The 22,305-nt window shown below is 42.7% G+C and overlaps 1 pseudogene; it reads left to right on the top strand.

Moving 5' to 3' along the window:
- The first annotated feature begins 1,196 nt into the window (after positions 1–1,196).
- Positions 1,197–6,534, top strand: LOC136542819 (alpha-L-arabinofuranosidase 1-like; annotated as a pseudogene).
- The last annotated feature ends 15,771 nt before the right edge of the window (positions 6,535–22,305 follow it).

Here is a 22,305-nt window from a genome sequence, read left to right as displayed (position 1 = left end):
AGCGCTGCTTCGTGGGCCGCCTCCATACGCCGGCCGTAGACGCTTGTGTTTTTCCACATGGTGAGCCGTCCCATCGCTCTTACTCAACCCCGCATAAGCCATGCCCAGAACAACCCCTCTAGCACCCCACGCACCTGACGTGTACCCGCGCCGAACTTCTAGTCGTCGGCTTCGCCATTGCTGCATGTCGCCGCCGTCTCCTGTGTTGCATGCCGCGCGGGCACAGGGCCATGCTCCTATGAGCCATATCAGGCCACACCACTGACATCGATAGGTGCGGCCGGCCACCGCAAAGGCCGTCGGCTGGCCAGTCACGGCCGCTATGCCCTCTCCCGGGCAAATTGGGCTGTGCCCGTACGCCGGCGTGTGGGGCGTGTGTGCTCTGTTTCTCTGAAATGGGGGAACAAATGTGCCTCAACGGATGAATTCACGGCAAAAGCGGCCACCGTGACAGAATACTATTTGAAGGTAACAGTCCATTCTTTCGGTGATATTTTACATAACGGATGTCTTTTGATGATATTTTTCGAACGTCATGATCTTTCGATGCTATGAAACCAAATTTGCAAAAAAAAAAAAAAATATCGCTCCAGGAGAAGTGAAGCACCCGGCACAGTAGCAGGCTAGCAGTTGCGGAATGAGCGGCACCAACCCGAGACGTGAAGCGAGTGACGCCGCGGCGGGCGCGGGGTCGGGGGCGGCCGCTGGCTGCCGCACGACAGCGACCTCCATGTGGGGACGGCGGAGCCCTGGATACCTCGTGGCCGACCCCCACTGGCGCCGTCTCCTCCTGACTCCACGACATTGGTGAGCCACCGCAACCCTAGTAGTGGGAAAAAAATCGCAGCTTTGCTTCACCGCGACATTGGTGTGGTGGTATAGTTTTTTTTTTGAACGTATATTTCTATTCGTGCGATTGATCGAGGAATTGAAAAATGATTGCACGTTGTTGCTTCTCCGCGATGTGGTGCGGTAGTGAACGGAGAAGTAAAGCTTGAAACAGAATGCTGACGACGTCCCTGTCCGTTCCTATCTTCCTTTCGCATCATCATCTTCTTCTTCTTGGCTAGCTTTGCTTCCACTCGTGCAACTCCTTTTTGTGCAAATTGTTAGTTCCGTAACGTAGTAGCGTGTGTGTACATATATATTTGATGCCTCTTTGTGTTTGAGCTGTGGCTTCGCTCATAGCTCACACAATGAGCGTGCAGAGAGCCAATGGCACTTCCTTGCTCCATGCACTAGTTGTTGTGTGCGCCCTGTGCTGGGCATTGTCTTCTTGGTGTGCGGAGGGGCAGAACCCAAATGGTCAGCTGAGTGTGGATCCCTCGCCGCAGAATGCTAGGAAGATCCCTGATAAGATGTTTGGTATCTTTTTTGAGGTGTGAGTCAGGTTACAATTGTCTTATCAGTTAGAAGCAGCCATCATCTGGTGGCACGTCAACAGTTCAAATTCTGAAACAAATTTTTATTTTTATTTTTATGCTCTGATGGTTATCCTGAGAAAAGATGGTAATTCAGATAAGTTTTTGGTTGTACCTGTAGGAGATCAACCATGCTGGAGCTGGTGGGTTGTGGGCAGAGCTTGTAAGCAACAGAGGTACTGAAAAAAGAAGCTCTTACTTGCTTGTATACCTGTACCTGTTACTTAATTCTCCACTTCTCCCTTTGTTTTGCTTAATTCGTGTAAACTCTCACAAAGTTATCTCCAGGATTCGAGGCCGGTGGGTTTAATACACCTTCCAATATTGATCCATGGCTGATCATTGGGGATGAATCAAGTATCATTGTTGGAACTGATCGGACATCATGCTTTGAACGTAACCCGGTTGCACTTCGGATGGAAGTTCTTTGTGCTTCTAAAAAAACTAATGCCTGCCCATCAGGAGGTGTTGGGGTCTATAATCCTGGTTACTGGGGCATGGTATGATATTTCCATGTATACATGATTTTGTTTTTGGAACAACTATACACATTGGAGGATTTGGAGCTGATGTGTTGTTTTCCTGTCCTAAGAAATTCCATGACTGTTTTCTACCTTGCTCTGTCTGATCTGTTTCATTTCTCTTTCCCAGAATATTGAAAAAGGAAAGGTTTATAAGGTGAGCCTGCATATTAGGTCATCAGACGCAGTGTCCTTGACTGTTTCCTTGACAAGCTCCGGCTGCTCATACCATCACGTAATGTTTTCTGCTGTTAATGTTAGCATCAATGGATGCATATATTATCATGTAATGTTTACATGATTTTTCGTTTCACTTTCAGAGGTAGCAAGAAAACCTTTGCAAAATGGACAAAGATAGAATTTCATTTGAGATCCAACCAAAATAACACTAACTCAAGGCTTCAACTTACAACAAGTAAAAGTGGGGTAGTTTGGCTTGATCAAGTATCAGTTATGCCAATGGACACTTACATGGTATACTACTAGCATTCATTTCTGCTTTTATTTTCTCTATCATCTAGTGGCGCTTATTTCTGACCAGCTGGATTAAAATATTTATTAATTAATTGTTGCTGGTCCAACTATACAGTTAATGCTTATTTTACTCAAATGTAGTTGTCCAGGGATGGTCTGACTCTGACTTTTATTCATTACCACATGTCTTTAGGGGCATGGTTTTCGGAAAGATCTTGCTTCTATGTTGGCCAATCTCAAGCCTCAGTTTCTCAAGTTTCCAGGTTTATTATCTTTGATTATTCTTACATTATACTGGAGTCAAGTTAAACACCGTATTTATTGTGATGGTATGTGTAAGATTCTGTGCCAAAGGGCGCCTAGCTCAGTCGGTTAGGTGACCCAGCGGCACTCCTCAGGTCCTGGGTTCGACTCCCAGTGGGAGCGAATTTCAGGCTGAGGTTAAAAAAATCCCCTCGTCCGTCCCCAGGTGCCAAAGCGCAGTAGAAGGTCCCGGCTCGGTTCTCACAGGGTTACGGCGCTTCCTGCGTCAGGATGGGGGCGGGGGTTCGGGGGTTTTCTTGATCTGTGTGAGAAGATCTTCTTCTTAAAAGGGAAACCCGGGGGCCGTCATAACCCCCCGCAGGTCAAGTTTTTTTTGTGTAAGATTCTGTACCTACCATGTTTTAGGCGGCAACTATGCCATGGGAAATTATCTATGAAATGCATTTTGGTGGAGTGAGACTGTGGGGCCATGGGAGGAAAGACCTGGTCACTTTAATGATGCCTGGGGATACTGGACTGATGATGGACTTGGATTTTTTGAGTTCCTTCAGGTATACTCCTATTTGATACTGACCTAAGATTTATCAAACCCAAATGTACTTGATACTGACTTTCCTTGATTATAGTTGGCTGAAGACCTTGGTGCTTCCCCAGTTTGGGTGGTGAATGATGGTAATTTCAGTCTCAGCAGATATTTGATATGCAGCCATCAGTTGATTTAAGTTAACGGATTCTTATTAACAATCCAGGAGGAAGCCTTAATGAAGAAGTTTCCACAAAAACAATTGCATCATTGGTTAAGGTATTTCTTACATATTATTTAGTGAAATCTGCCTTTGATAAAAGAATGGAATATAGCTGCAAACAAGAAAAATCTTTGGTTTTAATTTATTTAATTCATTTTGTACAATATTTTTTGTTAGTTTAGCTGGACAATCAAAATCACACGCATTCATTATCTTTTGGAACTTAAGTTAAACATATCATGAAAGCATTGCAAGCACATCTTTCCTCAGAACAATGAATTACAAGCACATTGCACATATGATGTGTTCAATCCTGTGTGTATGGGGTGACATGATCTTTTTAAACAGGTAACTATTGGTCTGTGACCAAAAGAAAAAATAAACTCAAAAGGTAACTTGTTACTCTTTTTAACAAACTTTACAACTCGCAAATTTTAACAACTGAACCACATAATCTTTTTTTTTTGGTGGAAGCTGTGTTTTCCAGCGAAATTGTTGATGTTTTGTTGAATTTACATAAAACATCATTTCATAGTTTTGGTGGGACGTGGGACTGTGTGAGTGTGAGATGGCCAATTAGTATTGTTTTAGTTGGAAAAGGTGATGAGAATGTGAGAGTCCTGTGATTTGTGTATTCTCAAATTCACCCTATTGACACCAAGAATACTGTTTATTTTTCAATTCCAGTACCAAAGCCACTTAGTTTTATTTGTACCCTTTATGCTGGCCCAAATTTCTTAAGATCGTCTTTTATCAGCACACTGTTGTCATTTCCTGCAATTTGTTTATGCTTGTACGATTTCAGGATGTTGTTAATGGCATAGAGTTTGCTAGGGGAGGACCCAAGACAACTTGGGGTTCAGTTCGTGCAGCAATGGGACACCCAGAACCATTTAAGCTTGATTATGTTTCAATAGGAAATCAAGAATGTTGGATGCTGTACTACAGAGGTTGGTAATTCAGTTCAGCTGTGTGCTCTTTATTTCTAGTTTCTCAACAAGAGCTAATTTACAAAGCGACAGAGTTCAGAAGGTTGCATTTTCGAAGGAAGGAAACAAACAAATTTGAACTCCATTTATTTATGGCACTCCTACACTTAAATGGTAGACCAGCTAATTTATAGTTGTAGTGCATTACACATGAACTCACATGATTTGGCATATTTGTTTTTTTTTCTCGGACAACGCAGGAGAGCTGCGTGTCATTTCATTAAGACCAGAACATACAACTCCGACCAATTTGGCATATATGTATATCAATTCTTTTTATGCATATCCAGTTTAGGTTCTACTTTTTAGTCATTTGCGTTTGATGTTTAAGGAGATAATTCAGTGTGCTCTTTATGTTCTGTACGCATAAAACAGGAAACGCTCATGCTCTTTTGTTTTTCATTTTACAGGAAACTACCAAAAGTTTTATTCTGCAGTTAAATCTGCCTACCCAGACATCAACATTATATCAAGTTGTGATAGGCCAACTATTTCTCCATCCAACCTTGCCGATCTTTATGATGTTCATGTAATGTCTCAATGCTATGTTCCTTGCTTGCTTGAGCAAATTTTTCGTCATGGTTGACAAAAACATAATCTTCTGCCTCAAGTCTACACCTCTTCGAGTAATATGTTTTCAAAAGCTAGTATGTTTGACAACACACCACGTGGAGCGCCGAAGGTTTTGTTCTGATGCTCTCTGTATATCTGCAATGATTTATGCCGAAACTTACACATTGAAATGTCGGGAAACACTTTGACTGTTTAGGCAATTGTTAGTGAGTACGCTGTGACTGGGAACGATGCTGGCAAAGGAACACTGGTAGCAGCACTGGCAGAAGCTGCATTTCTCATTGGATTGGAAAGGAAGAGGCTAGCTGTACTATACCCTTGCTTCCTCATTTTAGAGTTCTGCCATATAACCATTTCTCAGATTTGTGTTGCTGGTGGCTGCCAAAATTAATGAATGATACTAAATTTTCGATTAAGAAATCATATTGCAGATATAACTGTCTCTGTTCTACTGTCGTGATGTGGTTGAGATGGCAAGCTGTGCACCCCTTTTTGTAAATGACAATGATCGCAGGTAAGGACTCAGCACCTTAAGGGAGTGGCTAAGTGACATGGCACAATACTAGTATCTTTCCAGTTTCCACTGAATATGAACAGAATCCAGCATTCTATTATTCAGCTGATTTCGGCCTGTGTGCAAATATAAGAACTGTTCAGCCTTTTTATCCTGTTATCATTTTAACTTCATGATTGTTTCCTTCTGCTATGACTTTCAACAATCCACATAATTTGAAAAGAGAATGTGTGAAATTAGGTGGAACCCAGATGCCATTGTCTTCAACTCGTGGCAGCACTATGGGTGTCCCAACTATGGGATGCTACACTTCTTCAAGGAATCTAGTGGCGCCACCCTTCATCCTACAGCAATTCAGATCTCCAACTTTGATCAGCTGGTTGCGTCTGCCATCACTTGGCAGAATGCTAAAGACAGGAGCACTTACCTTAGGATAAAGGTTACTAATCTTGTTCTTTCCACACATGATCAATCAGCTCCAGCAAATACTGATGCTGTAAAAAGAAGAGAACTAACAAGCATGGTGGCAATCCATTTGCAGGTGGTCAACTTCGGCAACCAAGCTGTGGATCTCAACATATCCGTCGCGCAACTGCCCACCGGCATCAAGAAGTCTGGATCGAAGCAGACGGTTCTAACATCCAGCAGCCCGCTTGACGAGAACTCCTTCCAGCAGCCAGAGAAGGTTAGTATCAGTCTGTTAACACTGGATTTTGGTCGATTCTGGAAGATGACATGTAGACCCACATGCGGGAAGAAGGGTATTCGGCAAACAAAGCAAGCGGTCGGCTAAATGCATTGCGGTCGGTTATTCCAGAAAGCGGTGATTCCATTCGGGAAAGACAGAAGATGGCAGGCAAGGCCGATCGAAAAGGTGAAAGTTGTAATAGTAAAGGACTCTAAAAGTTTAGGGTAAGGAATCGCGAGTTTCCAAGTTTATTTAAAGATTCCTTTGTAAATCGTAGTCTTCTAGGACTCGTGTTTTGTCCAGGGTATAAATATTGACCCTCGATCAATGTAATAAGGGTTCACAACCAAAATCAATACAACCGGCCCCGTGCCAACTTTCGAGTCCTTTAATCGTGTCGTCGAGTTCTTCGAGAGGAGTCATCGATTCGTCGACCTCCGTAAGTTCCGACAACCTTGTTATCATGTCTAGTATCATGCGGTGGATTTAGACGTGATGCAAGCAGTCTTGTTTGTTTTCAATGATCGTGCGGCGGATCTTTGCTTGACAATCAAGAAGTCTTTGCTTATGCTTTGCTTATGAGTAAATACCGTGCGGCAGGCGTTTGTTCAATACGCTTAGTGAAAGCAAGATAGTTATCGGCTCTATTAGATATGGCAAATCTAAATAGATTCATTAAGTTATCCAGTGTTGCATGTTTTAAATATTTTATATATTTGTAACACACTTCTGCCCGATCTAGATCAATATTGTTCGGCCCTCTCTTATGGTTTTATTCGCGCTTCAATGATCATTATTTTCGTATTACCTTCGCAAATAGATAATACGCTCGTAATGGCTGAGTTATTTTGATCTAGATTGTCACATGTCGTGGGTTCGTGTATTTTAATTACGTTTAAGCTTTAACGAAACTAGGTGTCGTGCGGCAGATGCAGGTTTTAGATTAGTTTGAATGTATTTATTTGCACGTTCCTGCTTCGTGGACCCCAACTCGGCTAGATTGCCGAGCTTGGTTATGCATTAACTCATAATTAATTTCACTTGTTCAAACATGTCTTCCCATGCACGTATATTCGGCAATCAGATCTCCACGTGCATTTATCTTATCATTAGCTGAACGGTTTATGAACTCATTGGCAGACAGCTCTCTATAGCTGTATGTCGTTGTAAGTGGCTTCAGGGCCGTATATGTGGAACTGTCTGGTATTACCCGACATGTTCCGGTTTGACATTTAATTATTTTGTCCCTTGTTAGTTTTCAGGTCAAACTGACTGGCACGCTTCCGGATAACGAAGCACCCGGGAACCCGATTGAAGCTACGCTTTTCGGCTTGCTGTGTGTGAGGCACAGTGTCACATTTTGTGTCAACACACTTTTTGGCACGCCCAGTGGGACAAATCTGCTAGTTCAAGATGGCATCTGAGATCAACAATGATCATGTTCTGGATGTAAGCATGGCAGAATTGCCAGATAATTACAAGGATTTAGTGCTACAAGCATGCGAGCAATACCAACGGAAATGCTTGATGTCTTTTTCCAAAAACAAGAGCAATAAAGTATTTCAAAAGCAGTCAATGCCGAGGGTTCTTCTTCCGCATCAAACTGATTACACTGAAGAGGAGGATGCTCAGAAGATGGCAGCCCTGGTTTATAAAGCTATGGGAGAGACCATGACAAACCATCACACAGCTTTTCTGAATACCTTTCGGGCAATCATGATCAGTACTTTTGGCCCAATGGTTGATAAATACTTCGAAGAAAATGTTGGACCACTCAGTGGGCCGACGCTTTTTAATGTTCCAAAGCATCAAGAGAAGCCTGTTGGAAAAGAAGTAGCGTCGCCTTCAAATATAGGTGGATTGACTCACACTGAAAAGCAATCACATCCCACCTATGGCCAGGTGACATTTGGTGCCACAGGAGAAGTGCCACCTTCAGCTTATAGAGTTTCTCCAGCATCAAACAGATTGCAGAAGAATATGTATGGAGATGGATATCAAGAATTTACTGATTACAGTGCTATCAATGCTGTGCCAAATCCAGGGTATAAAAGTTTTTCAGGATTGCCTTCTGGAGTGCAAGTACAAGGAAATCAGGATCCAGGCATTGATGTTTTGATGCACAGGATGGCTGATATGATGCAAAATCAGTTCGGCTTGAAGCCAAAAAATCAATCCTATTCATACAAGTCTCCTTATCCAGAATGGTACAACAGAGTGGCATTGCCTCCAAGGGTCAAGCCTCCAACAGATTTGACCAAGTTTTCTGGTCAAGATGATACTAGTACCATAGAGCACGTCAGTCGGTACTTAATGCATCTTGGAGAAGCTGCTTCAGATGAAGCTTGGAGGATTCGATATTTTCCTTTGTCTCTTACAGGACCAGCTTTCACATGGTTCACGTCTCTACCAGCTCATTCCATTGGTACATGGGCAGAACTAGAGCAGAAGTTTCATTCATATTTCTATACGGGTACCAATGAGAAGAAGTTGGTTGATCTCATGAGTCTGAGGATGAGAACAAATGAAACGCCATTGGAGTATCTTCGCAGATTTAGGGAGACCAAGAATATGTGTTATTCTCTGAATTTACCAGATGATCAACTACCTGGAATAGCTATAGCAGGAATGTTGCCGAATATCAGGGAGAAGTTGTTCGGTTTAGAGTTTGATGATCTTGGCCAACTTGCACAGCGTTTAGCAGTTATGAGTAATCAAGCCCAAGGATTCAGGAGAGATAATCGCTTTCAGAAGAACAATGCCACTAATGAGGCGTATCAAGGCTTTCTGGATGAAGCAACTGAGTATATTGATGAAGATGAGATAGCTGCAGCTGAGTTGAATTGGGCAAAGGAATCCACTCAAGTTAATCAACGCTGGTTGAAACAACAGAAGGGAACCTATGATTTTGATGTTACTAAAGCAGACAGGCTTTTTGCATTATTGATAAAGGAAGGACGCATCAAGCTGCCAGAAGGACATCCTATGCTACGTCCTGAAGGAGTGAAAGACAAAAAGTATTGTGGCTTCCATAACACTAATTCTCACTCTATCAATGATTGCCGAGTGTTCAGAATACGAATCCAGAAAGCTATCCAAGAGGGACATTTGAGGTTTGATGGCAAGATGAAAATTGATGATCAGCCTTTTCCACAAAATATGATTTCTTTCTCTGTGAATATGGTCTCTGCTAATGATCTCAAAGGTAAAGGCAAGGTGAAGGTGTTGACTTCTGATAGAGCAAAGGAGAGTGGTGCTGTTGACCCGGATCGGCAAGTCACCAGTAGAGAGTTGCAACAACGAGTTCGGTTTCAGAATAGCCGAACCGAGAAAGGTCAAACTTCCAAACCCAGAGTTACATCCCGTATTTTGCTAAACAAGTGGCAGAGGGAACAAGAGAAGGAATACTATAAGAAGCAATGGTTTATGGAAGAATGCCGGAGGTATGAGGAAGAAGTATACCGAAGGGAGCAAGAAGAATACATGACAGAACAGGAGCAGTCTCATTGGGGTTGTTCGTTCTTTAGGCATTGTTGGAATGAAGGTTTGAGGTTGCCTGCAAGAAATAATTGTCCGGAGTGTAGTGCTCAGTACTCCGAATATAGGCAATCTCGAGTCAACCGCCGTCCCGTCTATGAAAGACTTGGAACGAAGGTTCCTAAAGATGATCGGCGCTTAAAAATAGATGGTTTTGAGAATCAGCAAAGGAAAAGATTTGCAGGTCAAGGTTGGATTCATGATAGAATGCATGATGAAGAAGCTGACTTCTATAAATACGTATGGCAAAAAGGACGGTGGTGTCCTCCAGGCTTGAGGAAAAGTCAGAAAAGAAGAGTTCAACGGTTGAGGAATAGGGAGTTGGAACAGGAAGTTACCGAAACAAAGCAAATATGGCGTCCTAAAAAGAAGCCTGATGGATGTGGTCCTTCGGCTAGTGCTTGCATGGCTTTCTTCCTCCCATCAGAGTTTGTAGCTCCCGAAAGCCAAGATGTCCAAGAAGAGATGTACTCTGATTTTGATAAAAGTGAATGTCAGGATTTGATGGCTCAGCTTGTATTAACTCAGCAGGCTGTTTTTGACAAACCAATCAAGAATCGTCACTTAAGACCACTTTATTTAAAAGGATATGTCAATGGCAAGCCTTTGACCAAGATGTTTGTTGATGGAGGGGCTGCTATCAATATCATGCCTTATGCTACCTTCAGGAAGCTTGGGATGACTAATGAAGAATTGTTGAAAACTGACATGGTGCTTAGGGACTTTGCTGGCAATCCTTCTGATACCCGAGGTGCTGTCCATGTCGAGCTGACTATTGGGTCTAAAACTCTGATTACTACCTTTTTTGTCATTGATGGCAAGGGGGCATATAGTCTACTCTTGGGCAGAAATTGGATCCATGCTAATTGCTACATTCCTTCGACAATGCATCAAATTCTCATTCAATGGATTGGAGATGATGTTGAAGTTGTGCATGCTGACGATTCGGTAAGTGTTGCTGCCACAGAATCTACCTACTGGGAATATGAAGGCGTCGATTGTTTCTCTGGAAAACTATGGAAAGAAGGTCCTGTAAATGTTTTCAGCGAGGATCAACAGCCGATCCAAGCAGTCGGCTCTCATAGCAATTTTTAATGGGAAATCCCGTCGATGGCAACAAAGGAAAGTTGGGACGTGGTTTTATGTCGGCTGATAAGTTGGAAGAAATCAATGTTGGTGATGGTTCTAAGCCAAGGCCGATGTATATTAGTGCAAAGTTAGACTCAGAATATAAATCAAAGTTGATAGATTTGTTGAAAGAGTTTAAAGATTGTTTTGCTTGGGATTACACGGAAATGCCTGGATTGGATCGTTCCATTGTTGAGCATCGATTACCCATTAAACCTGGATTTCGTCCTTATAAACAACCTCCAAGGAAGATATACAAAGAGGAAGTATTGGCCGATGTGAAGAAGGAGGTTGAAAGATTAATAGAAGCAAACTTCATTCGGCCATGCAAGTATGCAGAGTGGATTTCAAATATAGTACCGGTATACAAGAAAAATGGAAAAATGAGAGTTTGCATAGATTTCAGAAATCTTAATAAGGCTACTCCCATGGATGGTTACCCAATGCCAGTTGCCGATTTGTTGGTAGATGCAGCAGCAGGTTATGAAGTCATTAGTTTTATGGATGGTAATGCTGGCTATAATTAAATTTTTATGGCAGTGGAAGATATTTCAAAAACAGCCTTCAGATGTCCTGGTCATATTGGTTTGTTTGAGTGGATAGTCATGACATTTGGGTTAAAGAATGCTGGTGCAACTTATCAAAGAGCTATGAATTATATTTTTCACGAGCTGATCGGTAGGATTGTAGAGATCTACATCGATGATGTAGTGGTCAAGTCTAGAAATCGTAAAGGACATTTAGCCGATTTAAGAAAGACTTTGGAGTGCACAAGAAAGCATGGCTTAAAGATGAATCCAAACAAATGTGCCTTTGGAGTGTCGGCTGGTGAGTTTTTGGGATTTTTAGTTCATAAAGGAGGAATTGAAGTTGGGAAAAAGAGCATGGAAGCAATAGACAAAGTTGTGCCGCCAACCAATCTCACAGAATTGCAATCATTGTTAGGCAAAATTAATTTTGTAAGAAGATTCATATCCAATTTATCAGAAAGAGTGTTGCCCTTTTCTCCTTTATTAAAGCTCAAGAAGGATCAAAAATTTATATGGGGTGACATACAATAAAAGGCTTTTGATGAGATCAAACAATATATGAAGGCACCACCTGTGCTGGTATCTCCACAACTTGACAAGCCTTTTAAGTTGTATGTGGCAGCTGATAGCCTAACGATAGGATCGGCCCTTATGCAAGAATTTGAAGGAAAAGAAAGAGTCGTAGCTTATCTTAGCCGAAAACTACTAGACCCGAAAACAAGGTATTCGGCTACAGAAAAGCTTTGCTTGTGTGTGTATTACTCATGTACTAAATTTCGGCACTATTTGTTGAATGCCGAATGCGTGGTGGTTTCTAGTTTTGATGTAATCAAACATATGCTATCAATGCCGATTTTGAATGGAAGAATTGGCAAATGGATTTTAGCATTGTCAGAATTTAATTTAAGGTATGAATCGGCAAAGGCGGTAAAGGGTCAAATTATTGCCGATTTTATTACCCAACATCGGGATCTTTCTGTTGAGGCGATAAGCATTGTGCCTTGGGCCTTGTTCTTCGATGGATCATCTTGTAACAAAGGTGGTGGTGCTGGTATTCTTTTGATTTCCCCACAAGGAAAAGCTTTTGAGTATGCAGTTCTTATTGGATTTCATGTTACTAACAATCAGGCAGAGTATGAAGCATTGCTTAGAGGGCTTCAGCTTCTTATAGAAGTAAGGGCCGTTGCTGTTGAAATCTTTGGGGATTCTGAGTTGGTGATTAATCAACTGAATGGTCAGTATGAATGCAAGAACAATATGTTAAGAGAATATTATGAGGAGTGTAGGGAACTTTTGAAGAATTTTCTGATGGTAACCTTGCATCATATCCCTAGAGAGTACAATGAAGAAGCAAATAAGTTAGCTCAAGCTGCTTCTGGATATCGAGAGAATCGGGAAGTTTTTGCTATGGAGGGAGATGTTTTAAACACTGATCCAGTAGATGGTGATTGGAGATACGAAGTTACCAATTATCTGAAAAATCCATCTCAAAAGGTTTCCCGAAAACTCAGGTACAAAGCTCTCAAGTTTGTGTTTCTGGATGATCAGTTATATTATAAGTCCATCGATGGAGTATTGCTCAAATGCTTAAGTCAAGAAGAGGCCAAGAAAGTGATGTATGAGGTTCACGAAGGATTGTGTGGTGCACATCAGTCAGCTTATCGGATGAAGTGGATAATTAGGAGAGTTGGTTATTTTTGGCCAACTATGTTGGAAGATTGTTTTGAATATTACAAAGGGTGTCACAATTGTCAGAAATTCGGCAATATTCAAAAAGTTCCAGCGTCTGTTATGAATCCTATAATCAAGCCTTGGCCATTTAGAGGATGGGGTATAGATTTAATTGGTCAGATCAATCCTCCTTCTAATAAGGGACACAAGTTTGTACTCTTGGCCACGGATTATTTCACCAAGTGGGTTGAAGCTATTCCTTTGAAGAAGGTAACGTCAGAGAATATGATCAGTTTTGTTAAGGAACATATAATTCACAGATTCGGGATTCCTCAAACTATAACAACTGATCAAGGAACTCAGTTTACTTCTTCAGAATTCTGTGATTTTGCCAAAGATATGGGGATTAAGTTGTATAATTCTTCTCCTTATTATGCCCAAGCTAATGGTCAGGCAGAAGCATCAAATAAGATTATGATTAAAATTATCCAGAAGAAGATTGATGAAAAACCAAGGAAATGGCACTTGGTTCTTAATGAAGCACTGTGGGCTTACCGAATGGCTTGTCATGGGTCCACTCAAACGTCTCCCTATGAATTGGTTTATGGGCATCATGCTGTACTACCATGGGAATTACGGTTAGATTCAAGGCGAGTTGTGTTACAGAAAGAGTTGGCAAAAGAAGATTATAAGAATCTGATGATGGATGAATTGGAAGATTTACATTTAATTCGTCTCAAGGCATTGGAAAATATTGAGAAAAATAAAATGCGCGTTGCCAGGTATTATAACAAAAGGGTTAGGCTGAAGCAATTCGCAGAAGGGGATTTGGTTTGGAAAACTATATTGCCAGTTGGAACAAAGGATAGAGCGTTCGGCAAATGGTCTCCAAATTGGGAAGGTCCTTTCCGAATAGTAGAATGTGTACCTGGCAATGCATACATATTGAAGACTTTATTTGGGGAGGAGTTTACCAGAGCTATCAATGGAAGATTTCTTAAGAAATACTACCCCAGTGTTGAGGTTGGTTCATAAATGTAGATCAGAAAAAAACCGACAAAGAGAATAGCCGATATTGTTCATATCGCCTTTAGCCTAAAAATCAGATGCAAGACTGAGAATAGCCGATATCGTTCATATCGCCTTTAGCACAAAATAGCCGATGCAGTTTGCATCGCCTCTAGCACAAGAATGTTTATCCAAAAATGGGTTGTTTTCGGCATTTTTCTGACAGTTGCAAGTGGAATTTTACCGAAAAGAGTCAAAGAAGTAAATATTATTCCAAAGGATGAAATTATTTATAAAGTTCATCCTAATACAAACTACTCCTCAAATAACTTATTGAGGACGGATTGGGGGTTTGTGATTTCGGCAAGGGCAGCAGCATGATCGTCGTAGGCCTCCAGACGCTCATCGATGTCGTCGACTTCGTCCGGGCGTCCTCCAACGAAGCCAACTGGCTGGGATGAGTAATCCTCGTTGGTTTGGGAGGTCATTGCCGCCAGCCCGAGAGAAGCACCGAGGTGCACACCTTGGATGACGGCCTGATCAATGCGGCCGTCCACAGCATCAAGGCGTGCCTCGGACGTCTCCCCCTGGGCATTCACCTTGTCGGCAATCTTGTTCGCCGCCGTCTTCAAGCGGTCATTCTCCGCGGAAAGAGCTGGGCAGAAAAGAAGAAATGGGTCGGCAAGCAAAGGGAGTCAGGATGATAAAACTAAATGAAGATAACAAACCGGTGATGGCGTCGCAGAATTGCTTCCGCTGGTCCTCCCATTCGGCTTGATCGATGCCGAACTTCTTGGAGACGTCGCCTAGCTCCTCCCGGGCTTCGTCCCTCTCCTGGCGAAACTTGAGCGCCTCCTCGTGAGAGTAGGGATGGTGTGCATCTACTGGTTCTGCCGAACCCAAGGGATTGGAATGGTAAGAGCTTGAGGAGCTGGGAGACCCGGAGGAGCCGGATGATGGAGTTCCCGGTTGAGCTGCCGTCACCGGAGGAAGGAGATGGTATTGGCTGGAGTTGATGACCCTTATCCTGATAAATGAGGAAGGGAAAGTCAAAATTAAGAGATGAACAAGGAAATTGCAAAGGGGGCAAAGAGCCGAATCATACCCACGACGCCGGCAGCACGATGCTCTGCTTCCTTCAGCTTCTCCATCGGCAGGACGCTTACCACGATTGCCACTGTTCGTCATTTGTTTTGATGGAAGTTAGGGTTTTCTTCTGGAATGAATCGAACGAAGGAAGTGGAGGAGACGGGTGTGAGAACGCTAAGGCAAAGATAGCGATGAAGGCTAATGGAAAGGTCTATTTATAAGCCGAAGCGAAAGATCGTGGCGAATTCCACGGGGTTATGGAGCGAGAATCCCGAACGGCGGAGTAGGGTTTTTCCCTTTCGGCTGGGCCGTTACTGGGCTGAGCCAGGCATGGGTTAAGTTGAACGTCGCTCGAATATCTCCTTGGTTTGTTGGAACCAACATTGTTCGGTTATACTCTCACAATATTTGAATTAGATTCGTTCGGCTATCGGAAGAATGGAGACGATCGGCTACATTCTAATCGAGTAATTTAAGGGAAAGGGGCCGATTGCTTTTAAATGAATAAAAATAAGTAAGCATAAAGCTGATTAATCAAGGGAAAGAAGATATCACACTCAAGTTTGTTACAAAAACAATGTTTACTGGTTCAGAAGATGATTGATTGCCTCTGTAGCCTCAGTTCTGATTCGGCTAACATTATCTAGTACTTTTTGATCTTCATCTCCAGAACTTTGGATGCTGGACAATTTAGTTTTGATCTGCTGATCTTCTTTGATGATCGAAGCTATTTTTAATGAAGCTGCTTCTATGTTCTTCGGCAAGTTAGTCATATGGGCCCTGTGAGACTGAATTTTGGCATTCAGTTCGGCTAGTTGAGCTTCTAGTCTACTTTTTTCATCCTCCATGGCTTTCAGTTCAGGCTCCAAGGTTGCCAAGGAATTTCTCGTAGACTGGATATGAGAATGAAGATCTTTAATCTCCAGCTTTTTCAAAGATCTATCCTTCTGCAGAGCGGTCCTCGAGGATGTATTTTTGGTTGCCCTTCTCACCATAGCAAAATGGTCATCAAGATGGGCTGCAGATTCCAGGGGAGCCTTGAGAGCAGAGGGGATATCTTGATCAATGAGTTCAAGGAGGTCTTTTATCTGGTCTGCATCCTGAACCAGACTGATGGTATCCTTGTTTAGCAGAATGATCACCTCTTTTAGCCGAGCCTGATTTTCCAGCGATAAGGTTTGATGGGAAGTGATCTCTTCACCTTTCTCAATGATGTAGTCCTCAATTGAGAAGGAGTAGCTGGTGGTCGGTTTAGTGATGTTCTTCTAAGGAAAAGAGAAGAAAGAAGGTGTTAGCCGATTGGGTAATTTTGCTAAAATACAGTGTGAGACAAGGCATTACCTGTTGGGCTGATTGATCATCAAGATGGATTATACCCTGGCTTGCTGGAGAACTTGATTGAAGGTTCGGAAGAGGCAGGTCTGGGGCTTGATCAGGAGAAGTTTCCCTTGCCAGTTCATCTAAGATTTCATCTATTTTCAGTGAAGTAAATGATAATGAGCATAAGAGAATAGATGTTATTAAAAAGAAAGAAAAAGAGAATTGGTTGAACAATGCTACCTATAGTCTCATCGGGTTTATGAACCTTTGAACCTTTGGCTTCATGAGTCTCTGAAATTTCGCTATCATGAATTTCTTCATCTTCAGTAGAAACTTCAGGGGTTGGTTCTGCAGGCGCTGAGGTATTGCCCAGTGTGGGGATTTCGACTTGTGGCTGCAATGAAAGCAATAAATATAGAGGTGGTCAGGTTTACTGCTAAATGAGGTTGTTAACCTGATAAGAAAATAAAAGATTCATGCCTTAGGAGGTAATCTGGCTTTCTTGGTCCTTGGTTTCTTGGGTAAGAGAAAATTGTCAGATGTTTTCCTTTTGTTTTTTCATCTTGAGGATGCAGCAGCTGAAGTAGCAGGAGTTTTCATGAGTGCCTTTAAAGGTGCTGAATCCAAAGTTACAGGAGCTTTCATGAATTCCTTTAAGTTTGGAGCGTCAAACCCCAGAGCAGGCTTGGGACCAGCCGAATAGTACTGGATTGCTTTGGCTGGGGGAGTAAACTCAAGATCCTGTGCATAACCAGATTTTAAAATAAGAAGTGGATTCAGGATGCAAGAAATGATGAGCATAATGAAATTACCTCGCTATCAGAAGCAAAGTCAGGTTGCAAGTTTCTGCATAAAGAATGAACTGACATATTGAAGATATGAGCATGCCATTCTTGCCACCAAGAGATGAAAAAGGGATGAGCAACATCTATTAGCCCAAATGGGGATGGTTCATATGTTGGCAATTCCCATCCTAATTCAAAGATCTTCTTGGCTTCCATTCTTTCTGTTATTACTTCCCTTGACTTTATGATTGTTGAGAAGAGGAATCTTGGAGGCAGTTGGCCGCATCCTAATTGTCTGGCCACCATATTTGGATAGTAGAATTCATAGGTGGACTGCACTAACCTCCCATGATGAAATTCGGCTGGCAGAGTGCAAGATTAGATAAAGGAGTTGAAAATCTCTGTGGATTCTTGGCCTGAACAACCAGTTTCATAGCTAAACTTGCAGGGCAAAGTCAGATCTTCATTTTCTCTGTAAGGAAACCAGAGCACATTGCCGAATCCTTTGAAAAATAGCTTGAAGAAGTGACCGATGTCTAAGTCAATGTTTATGGATGATGCTGCTTCCCCATAAGTCTGACAAGCCTTGACCTTTGCTGTGTTGCCTTCAGCATAGTTGACTGAAGGAAAACTTAGATTGGAGAGGCTCACAGAGGTTATCTGATGCATATATAGTTGAAGCCACATTTGAATTAGCCACCAGGGACCATTCACACAAGAGATTTCTCCACCTTGGCGCATCTGGAGAGTAATCTGATGCATCAGATGATAAGCAGACCCTAAGAGATATTTGCCTAGTGGAATCTGAGTGCCTGCAGCTAAGTCTTCAGCCATTACCATATGATTCAGGGTCGGTTCATTGGATTTTCCACAGAAGATGAATCTACATAGCCACATATTCATGAAGGCTTTCAACTCTTTGTCAGAGACGGCGCCAGATGCATTCATGTAGTTCTGAATATGTTTGACCCATCCACATCCAGAGCTGACGGCTCTTTGATTACTTTTGCTCTTGTACTTGTAAGGATATACTGGCAATGACACATTCAAGCCAGTCATCATGAATACATCGGCTAGAGTGATGGTCATAATACCATGACCAAAGATAAAGGCATTGATAGCGTCAGACCAAAAGTGAGAAGCTGCTATCAGAAGGGAATCATTCCTGGGTGTCTCTGCTAAAGATAACTCCAGACAATGACTGATGTCTTGACTCTCCCAGTGGCTGCTGCTTTTCTCCAGCATTCTCCTGTACCAGTTACGCCATCCGGTGATTGGGGGAAATGGCCAATTCTTGAACGTGTTTGGCCATCGGTTTGATGAGGTAACCCCAGACTTGAAAGGAATTCTTTGGGTTTCCTTCTCAATAATTTCAGAAGCGTCAGGATTTCCCATTGGGCCGAGGAAATAGGAGTCGGGATTGGCAGCATAGGGGATCAAAATCTGGCTCTTGTATTCCTTTAGAAGATGATTGAAATCAGAGGGGAGTAAATCAAAAAGGGAGCGGGAGAATAAGATGAAAGTTGCCGAATATAAGTAAAGTTTACCTCTGGGATTTCATCCTGGGTCGCCATTGAAGATTTGAAGGAGGTCCGAGGTTGCGCTGAAAGCTTGAGTTTTGGGGCAGCGGCTGCGGTTTTGAACGGTGATGACCTAGGGGGATGAAAGAGCTTGTGGTCAATTTCAGAATAAAACAACTTTTATCCCGAAATTGTGGGGGCATGTGTTAACACTGGATTTTGGTCGATTCTGGAAGATGACATGTAGACCCACATGCGGGAAGAAGGGTATTCGGCAAACAAAGCAAGCGGTCGGCTAAATGCATTGCGGTCGGTTATTCCAGAAAGCGGTGATTCCATTCGGGAAAGACAGAAGATGGCAGGCAAGGCCGATCGAAAAGGTGAAAGTTGTAATAGTAAATGACTCTAAAAGTTTAGGGTAAGGAATCGCGAGTTTCCAAGTTTATTTAAAGGTTCCTTTGTAAATCGTAGTCTTCTAGGACTCGTGTTTTGTCCAGGGTATAAATATTGACCCTTGACCAATGTAATAAGGGTTCACAACCAAAATCAATACAATCGGCCCCGTGCCAACTTTCGAGTCCTTTAGTCGTGTCGTCGAGTTCTTCGAGAGGAGTCATCGATCCGTCGACCTCCGTAAGTTCCGACAACCTTGTTACCATGTCTAGTATCATGCGGTGGATTTAGACGTGATGCAAGCAGTCTTGTTTGTTTTCAATGATCGTGCGGCGGATCTTTGCTTGACAATCAAGAAGTCTTTGCTTATGCTTTGCTTATGAGTAAATACCGTGCGGCAGGCGTTTGTTCAATACGCTTAGTGAAAGCAAGATAGTTATCGGCTCTATTAGATATGGCAAATCTAAATAGATTCATTAAGTTATCCAGTGTTGCATGTTTTAAATATTTTATATATTTGTAACACACTTCTGCCCGATCTAGATCAATATTGTTCGGCCCTCTCTTATGGTTTTATTCGCGCTTCAATGATCATTATTTTCGTATTACCTTCGCAAATAGATAATACGCTCGTAATGGCTGAGTTATTTTGATCTAGATTGTCACATGTCGTGGGTTCGTGTATTTTAATTACGTTTAAGCTTTGACGAAACTAGGTGTCGTGCGGCAGATGCAGGTTTTAGATTAGTTTGAATGTATTTATTTGCACGTTCCTGCTTCATGGACCCCAACTCGGCTAGATTGCCGAGCTTGGTTATGCATTAACTCATAATTAATTTCACTTGTTCAAACATGTCTTCCCATACACGTATATTCGGCAATCAGATCTCCACGTACATTTATCTTATCATTAGCTGAACGGTTTATGAACTCATTGGCAGACAGCTCTCTATAGCTGTATGTCGTTGTAAGTGGCTTCAGGGCCGTATATGTGGAACTGTCTGGTATTACCCGACATGTTCCGGTTTGACATTTAATTATTTTGTCCCTTGTTAGTTTTCAGGTCAAACTGACTGGCACGCTTCCGGATAACGAAGCACCCGGGAACCCGATTGAAGCTACGCTTTTCGGCTTGCTGTGTGTGAGGCACAGTGTCACATTTTGTGTCAACACAGTCAGTGACTGAAAAAACAAAATCACTGCAAGCAATGAATGGTTACAGATAGCTGTGGAAGTAAACCCTAGCAAGTATAACGCAAAGACTGTTTGGTGAAATGAGCTGTGCAGGTGGCGCCAGTGTTGAGCCCAATGGTAAACGCGGGGCAGCAGATGGGCGCGTCCGTGGGGCCGTACTCCCTCACCTCGTTTGACCTGCTGCTGGAGCCGAACAAGCATGACAGCATTTGAACTGTCAACTGAAGAGGCAAAATGAACAAAGAGGTGGAAAGAACAGATAGATGCTAGTACTAGTTGTATTCTTCAGATATGGATCTGTGCTGCTCAAGTTGGTGTCGTAGACGTGTACTGTATTTGCAAGAAATAAGTGTGATTCATATTAAGATATATACCAATGGGCACCATTCGTAGAAGATCACTTATTTTTCACCCGATCCTGTGCTATTACTGTTAAGCAACGTTGAATGGAGGATTACAGAGTAGCTTGTATCCTGTTGCATGATCACTTGATTCGTAGTGGATCAGTTGTGAAATCGATTGCTGCAGAGAACAAGCTCAGTGGGGAAAACAACCTGAGCAGAGCAGAATCCGTTGTAGTCTAGCTGGTTAGGGTACTCGGCTCTCACCCGAGAGACTCGGCTCTATTTTTCTGTTTATTTCTTGTTCTTGCCAGATCGCGTGCCAAGCTCACCGCTTTATTAAAAATAGAGTTAAATGCACCTTTTTTTCTGTTTATTTCTTGTTCTTGCCAGATCGCGTGCCAAGCTCGCTGCTTTATTAAAAATAGAGTTAAATGCATCAGAGGCCCATTAACTTGTAACGAGATTTTAGTTAGGTTCATCAACTTTCAAAGTGGTTTTTTGGATCTATAAACTTTGTATGCCGTATCACTTAGGTCCATACCTCTCCACGTTCGCTTCTCATGCTGATATGACACGATGACTAGGCTCGATGAAGCAGCCCTTTGCCAATGCATTTTGTCAAATAGACTGCAGGCGCACTAGCAGGCGCCATTGCCGCCGCTGCGGGCGCGCTGGGAGCTGCTGCTGCGGCCATGACATCTCGCTCCTCATGGCGCACCTGGCACGCCGCGCGGGTGTAGGGTCAAGATGACGGACTAGAGGGGGTGAATAATCATTTTTAAACTTAATCGCGTCGGCTAACCGAAACAAGTGCGGAATTAAAACTATCGGTCTAGCCAAGACTACACCCCTCTATTTATGTTCTCTAACACATTTCAAGGATACTAATTAAGCAACAAAGGTGCCGAGCTAGCTAGAGCTCACCTAACAAATTCTAGAAGTAATGTCACACAAACCTATGCCACTAGTACTTTAAGCAACAAGTGAGCTCCTACACATGCTAGTAAGCAAAAGCACAAAAGCCACCTAAGTTCACTAACAATGCTCAATAACAAGGCAGCCAATGCCAAATTAGAGAGCGCAAATACTTAGCTACACAAACCAAATTAGCCACGCAAGGGAGCTACTTCTATGCTACACAAGCAAGAATGTAACTAGTGAGCTACACAAGCTTAACTAGATACAAAAGCAACTACACAAGCACAATGTATATGAAATGTAAATACAAACTTGTGTAACGAGGATGCAAACCAACGGGAAGAACAAGGTTGACACGGTGATTTTTTTTCCGAGGTTCACGTGCTTGCCAACACGCTAGTCCCCGTTGTGTCGACCGCTCACTTCGTGGTTCGGCGGCTAATTGGCATCACCCGCTAAGCCCGCACGTCGGGCACCGCAAGAACCTACCCCGAAAGTGAGGGTAGCTCAATGTCATCCTTTACTAGAGTTGCTCTTCGTGGCTCCCGCGGGGCGAGCACAATACCCCTCACAAAGCTATTCTCCAGAGCACCGCACAAGCTTCTTGCGGGCTTCGACGGAGATCACCACCAAGCCGTCTAGGAGGTGGCAACCTCCAAGAGTAACAAGCACCACCGG

The sequence above is a fragment of the Miscanthus floridulus genome, chromosome 3 (assembly GCF_019320115.1).
Source record: "Miscanthus floridulus cultivar M001 chromosome 3, ASM1932011v1, whole genome shotgun sequence".
Taxonomy (NCBI): Eukaryota; Viridiplantae; Streptophyta; class Magnoliopsida; order Poales; family Poaceae; genus Miscanthus; species Miscanthus floridulus.
Note: the sequence above shows the minus strand (reverse complement) of the source record. Positions and strands in the feature narration are given on the sequence as shown.